Below are 6,848 nucleotides of genomic sequence, written 5' to 3' on the forward strand. Positions count from 1 at the left end.
TTTCGGGAGTCAGGTACTTAGGGATTCGTTGCCCGAGTAAAAAGTTGGAACTTAACTGTCGATAACAAGTAAAAGATTTATTTGAAACAAAACAAGTTACGTTAGAATACACTATTAGAAATAAACCGTAAACGTGGTGAGTACGAAATCACGAGGCTGGAGGTTAGTACTTCGACTAAGTTACCGTAGTAACATTTCACTCGTAGCTCTCTTACTTCGTCTGACGTGCCGACAGCCCGTCCGCTTTTTATATCTTAATTATGGAATTTTTAGAGACACAATAACTAAAGGATTTGTCTCTATATTTCGCCATGGTGTCGGTGATGTGTCTCCTTTGTTTCCATAATATTAGCGAGTGGAATGTGCCGCGTCGCAGCGTGGCCATTCCGTCGGTTCTGACGTAGGCGCGTTTCCAAATCTATATTATGGTTTACAACAACATGAATTAAAGGCTCCTAGTAAATAAAATGAAGACATGTATATTAAATAAAGTTTTATATAGAATGGAAAATTTAAAAATCATTGAATTTTGAGTCGAAACAATTAAGCTTATGACAAAATAGAGGAAAATGTATAAAATAACACGTTTTTTATGAAAATAAAATGAATAAACAATTTCTATATAATTTTCAACTACATATTATTGCAGAGCACTGAAAAATGAATAACTTTGCTATTTATACTTTTGCCGTATCCATTTTAATTTCGAAGATATCAGTGAATAACAAAAAAACCACCGATTTTCAGGAATTAATTACACCCCTTAAATATACAAGTGGGCACCCCAATTTGTGTGAAGATTTATACTTTGATGTGAACTACAAAATATTATTTCTTAATCCCAGGTTGCGGGGGTACAGTAAGGTGACCTTCCTTGTAAGTCTATTTTATTTCGTATTGCGTAGTCTCTGGAAAATCGAAAAGAGTTTTGAGTCATTTGCAGACGAAAGTTTGTGCCATATTTTGGAGTACCTTTCTAATTTATCTTTATCTTAGATTTTTCGTTACAGCGTATAAACGTCAAGTTTGTTGCGTACTATACTGTCACTTCATGTCAACGTATGTAGTACGCATTAGTTAACGTGTGATGGCGTTACTATCGCATCACTTCGACTAAGTCAGCCCCATCGACATATAGTATGGACTACGCATAGACATAGGAAAAATGGTCGGCTGAAAGAAAAAGATAGCGACTGGTGGCGGCCAAGCTCTATCTTCTTCTAACCAGCAGCCGTAGTACGAGAGTATAGAAAACATAGGCAATGGGAACATTAGAAAAGGAGAAAGATTGGCCGCCACCTCATTTCCTCTTTGTTTATTTGAGCGGACACTTTTTCAAATGATCTAAGGTAGGGATCGCGTAGTCCATACTATATGTCGATGGTCAGCCCCCTCACACTTGAGTGAAAATGCTAGTAGTAAATTTACGCTGCCGCTAGGAGGTGCTGACTGTTACCCGATCGCACTATCCGCGTGCGATTTGAATTATATCAATTATGTTTAACATACATAGTTTCTAAATATTTTTGTCTGCTATGTCGACCAAGTATGGTAATAAAGAAGATAAATATGGAGTATAATAATCGGGTTTAATTACACTGTTTCATATACATTTTCGGGTTTTTTAATAAAAAATATAAATATGTGTTAGACCTTAGCTAGTGAAACTGCTAGGGCGTAGATATATCTAATTGTGGACTACCATTTAACGCTAGGCGTATCTGTTTCCTGTGAAATTGGGGGATGTAATGCCAACGAATGAGAGCGACGTGTTGGTATACAGATTGATTATTTATTATAGGTAAGATAAGTTGACTTACAATGATTAATAAGGTTGAAACAGTTGATATTGCACTTCACTGAGTTCTTTCTGTGGCAATCCGTCGTCTGTTGTGAAACTCGCGATAGATTTAATAGAACGCTCACCGCGATGACTTCCCTGGCCCTCGGGTGGGAAGTCTTGGTCACAAGGATCCGAAGACACGTAAAATACTATCAGCGGAGGAACCAACAAGACTCGATGATTTAGACGGTGACTCCTAGAGGAGTTCCGTCTGTTGCCAGGATTGACGAAAGACTGCCTATTGGTTCCGAATACTGTAGGTGCATTAGCTCCAATTTTGGGGATAATGCACCGCAGTATCGATGATCTTGCAGAAAGAGTCTTGCTTCATACCTCGCGCTGGCATGTAGTGTGAGCGCGTGGCCTGCTACTCAGCGTTCCAGGAATTACATGAGGCAATCGAAAAGTTCGATGTGTTGAAAAGAATTTACCGATTGCATTTACTTGAGTAGATCCGCTTTGGGATATAACATACAATGTATTTAGCGCCATATTTTTTTTAATTCACTTTTGATAGGACCTGATTAATTTTGCCTGAGCAAAGCGAGGGCAATTTGCTAATAATGAATAAAATGAATTAACCACTGCTTCACAATCAACTTCAAAATAAATGAAAACTCACCACTCCAAGTTTGCGACCATCGCTTACAAGAGTTCGCTAACAATTTGTGATACCAGAGAATATCGTCTGGCATAAAATGTTTTTCGCATACGTAAGCTTTTATCGTCACAAACTTGTCGTATCGTTAAATAGCTGTTTTCCACAACACTTGCCTTTCAGTATCTTTGGGGATAGAAAAAAAATGTTTCTTTTCGGGATTCACACCACCGTAACCGGTCATACATCCTGGTACAACGCACGACGACATCACAAATGGAAGGAAATAAATTACATTACAGAATTCACGATGTTTGATCAACAACAATTTCGACGAAAAATAAACGTGTAGGTTTTGTTTCGATGCGATGTTTCCGAGCGAGCAGACGACACACAAGGCGAGTTTTGATCGGGTAACCACTAACCGGGTAACTAACCACGCTTCTCTCATTTACTTCTCCCATTCTGACGTCATCAATTAAGGAATGGACAATTTCGCCCTCTCGAGATGAGCCTCCGAAATCGTTTTTCCATCGCGGCTTCTGGTCAAAGTATATTATAACCCTGACCCCACGAAAAGCGCGATCGTCAGGCCATCCATTCATGCAAAAATGCGTTAAGTCAAAAATGCAAACGACCTGGTTGTACCCCCAAAAAGAAGTCAGTCTATAGTTAGAATCTGAAAGGATTAGGCGGTCTCGTGAAGTAGACTTGTTACAGAAAGATTGTCAATTACCGAATGGTACTTATTCATTTTTTCATGTCTACGAACGTCGAATCACTGTACCCATTTTCTTTTCGTTTCAATAAACCTTCACCGTTTTGTTACATTCACACGAATTCTAACTCCTTAACCGGCAACGATCCCAAAATTCTCTTTGACCTAACCTCTCAACCTGAACATCCTTCGTCGCCGAGACGTTCAGGTATAACACTATTAAGTTATGCTGGCTCAGTAATCGATCAGATGTTAACGTAAGTGCTCACCTGGTATCAGATACGTCCCAATGGCTCGGGAACCAGCAATTATTCCAGACAATAAACAATACAAGATATCGCAATAAACAGGCACTCGCAGTAACGGTACGTAGACGGGCTGTGGTGACGCTTCGATAGTCTTTCTTCTCACAGTCTATTGGTTTGCGTTTACACTGTCGGGGGTAGTTGCACTAATTTCGGGACCCGCGGTATCGCGCGGAGTTCAGATGGTGGGAATAAGTCTCGCCGGTCTCTTCTTAGCTAGAGGCGACGGTTATCCTGATTTTCCCCATCCAGGGTGGTGCTGGCTATCGAAATATCCCTTTGGTCGAAAAAATGGTATCATTGTCGAAGCATGGGAGTCACCTTGTATAGTGACCATTACGGTACACTAGGGCGGTAGGTCTTCCGGCCTTGGCCTCGCGATCGCCAACACAGGCATCTGTCTGATCCAAGCCGGGGTACGGCATTGAGCCCTAGCTCTCTGTTCGTGACGACGCGTACGTTCGGTAAGTTTTCGGGCAACGATATTACCGATCCGTCGATGTCGTATATCCTCGGCTTTCTTCGGCAGCTTCTGAATGGTTTTTGATCCTATTAGCAGTACTTTTCACAGGTCGATTTGAAGTGTTGATGATGTTATTCTGTCAAATACGCACTCTTGACGACCATAGGGCCGTTTCATCAGGCATCACCCTTGATATTTCATCTTCCTTCCTCTTGGCTGATGGGGCTTGTCCGTCGTGCCATGTGTTAAATGAGTTGTGATAAGAATAAAATATAATTAATAATCCTATTTGAAGGAACCATTATTGACCCTGGAGTGTCGATCGTCAGTGCGAGTGCCTTTTAGAATAAAGCGTAGATTCGTCTCATAACACTCAAAACGGTATCCTGCTTTTAATAGCGGGACATAAAAAATGTAACTTCACAGTATACATTTACATACACGCATACACACGCGCTCCTTATGAATGCTTTTAAAGACTTAATAATCCTATACTTTTGTGAAAGCACCCTTATACTAACTGGAAATTCGGTGTGAATGGTAGCTTCACGTACAAAGTGTATTTGATTGTGTTGTGACTTGTAAATTACCAACACCATCCAGAGTATAAATAGGTAAAGAAATCAAAGCAGTTAGCGCCATCTATCGTGGAAAAAAGTAGATGGACGTGCGAAGACGACGACGACGACGGATCTGAAATAAAACCATCTCGCTCGCCATGTGAATATGCCCTGATCTCGTACACTAATCGTATTGAACTTGGTGGCCATCGATTCAGAACCCTCGATTCCTATAGTGAATGTATCAATAACTTTTTCTCATACATAACCATTCATAAGATATTTGAGTCGAAACACAAGTATTTACAAGAGATGCTTCGAGTATAGAGCCTCGGCGGACCGTACGGCGGGTTGCCTGTACTTGGCGCAAGACTCGACCGAGTCTCTTGATATTGTAAATTATCTTTATTTGATGGTGCCTTTTCAAACTTTAATGCTTTCTTCAGTTGGACTCGCTGGCTCGCCGACGATATACTTATCCACTAACTTACCCAGTCTTTGCAATTTGAACATTACACCCTATCCTAACCTTAACTAATCAAACCTAGCGTAAACTAATGCATAACTAAATACAATGTACTATAATAAGACATCGTTCGTACCTAATTTTATTCCATCTACAGTAAGTAACTTTAATATTCGGACACTATGAGATTTTTACTATATTACGTTATAACTTAATTTCTAACAAAAAAAAAATGATTAAGGATTATGATGACGTATACGCTTAATAAACAATAGCGTAAATTTTGTTTACATAACTTACAATAGTTGTTCAATAATACGGTTTAAATAAAACATTATCCAATTTTCACGTTACTTTAATATTCGGACACTTTACAATGTAGCGCTTTTTCCAATGTTCAAGCTGAGTTACGCCGAGTTAGAGGACAATGTTTGTTTACAAATCTAGTCAAGCGTTCTAGTTTAAGCCTTATTTCATTAGTTATTTGTCGATCATCGTGCAATACACTTGTACAATGCCTCGCAAAACGAACACGAGTTTTGATATACGGCAACTTGTAATATATCATAATGACAAAGGAAAATCGTACAGAGAAATTGCTGCTCTGCTTAACATAAGCAAGAGTACAGTGGGAGATATAGTCAAGCGGTTCAAATGCGAGGATTGTATAGATTTTATACCCCAAAAAGGCCAACTGAAGAAATTAGACGTTCGCGATGAGAGAAAATTGTTAAGAAAAATAAAGAAGGACCCTACGCTCAGTGCCCCAAAATTAGCATCAGAGCTCTTAAACGAGACTGGAAAAAACGTGCATCCTCAAACGATCCGCAGAGCCTCCAAAAAATAGCGGCTACAATGGAAGAGTGGCTAGAAAGAAACCGTACGTGAGTGAAAAGAATCGAAAGAAGAGACTGAATTATGCCAAAGAATTTATTTTGAAGGATGAAACATAGTGGAATGATGCCATTTTTTCTGACGAAAGTAAATTTAATATTTTTGGGTCAGATGGACGAAGGATGGTGTGGAAAAAAAAGGAAGAGTTTAAATTTAAAAATCTTCGGCCGAGCGTAAAGCACGGAGGTGGCAGTGTAATGGTCTGGGGCTGTATTTCGACTTTCGGACCGGGCGAATTAGTTTTCGTCGAAAAGATTATGGACAAAAATTTGCACATGACCATATTGAAAAAAAATGTACACAGAAGTGCTACAAAAATGGGGATTATAAATATGTTCAAGTTCTACCAGGATAATGACCCGAAACATAAGGCACGCATTCTGCAGGAATATTTGCTGTACAATTGCCTAAAAGTTTTGTAACCACCACCTCAATCACCTGACCTTAACCCCATTGAAAATGTGTGGGATGAACTAGAGCATTGAATTCGAAAAACACCAATATCTTCCAGAGAAATGTTAAAAAATCGTTTAAAAGACGAATGGAGTACTGAATATTTTAAAAAAATTATTAATAAAATGCAGCGGCGTTTGCAAGAAGTGATAGAGCAGGATGGCTACCCAACAAAATATTAAAACAAGTATTGTAACAAAAACCAGCCGAAAAATAAGTATGTGCATATGTAGTTCCTGAAAGTGTCCGAATATTAAAGTTACGTGGAAATCGGACACTGTTTTATTTAAACCGTATTATTCAACAACTGTTGCAAGTTATGTAAATAAAATTTACGCTATTGTTTTATAAGCGTATACGTCATCATGATCCTTAATAATTTTTTTTTTGTTAGAAATAAAGTTATAACGTAATATAGTAAAAATCTCATAATGTCCGAATATTAAAGTTACTCGCTGTATTTAAAAGTGGACAGAATTTGCAGTAAAAAGTCAGTTGTCTCCAATTGGTCTGTGCGCCAGTCCACCCCCCCCCCCCCCCCCTTTTTT

The sequence above is a fragment of the Cephus cinctus genome, unplaced genomic scaffold (genome assembly GCF_000341935.2).
Source record: "Cephus cinctus unplaced genomic scaffold, Ccin1 Ccin1_scaffold0122, whole genome shotgun sequence".
NCBI classification, from domain to species: Eukaryota; Metazoa; Arthropoda; class Insecta; order Hymenoptera; family Cephidae; genus Cephus; species Cephus cinctus.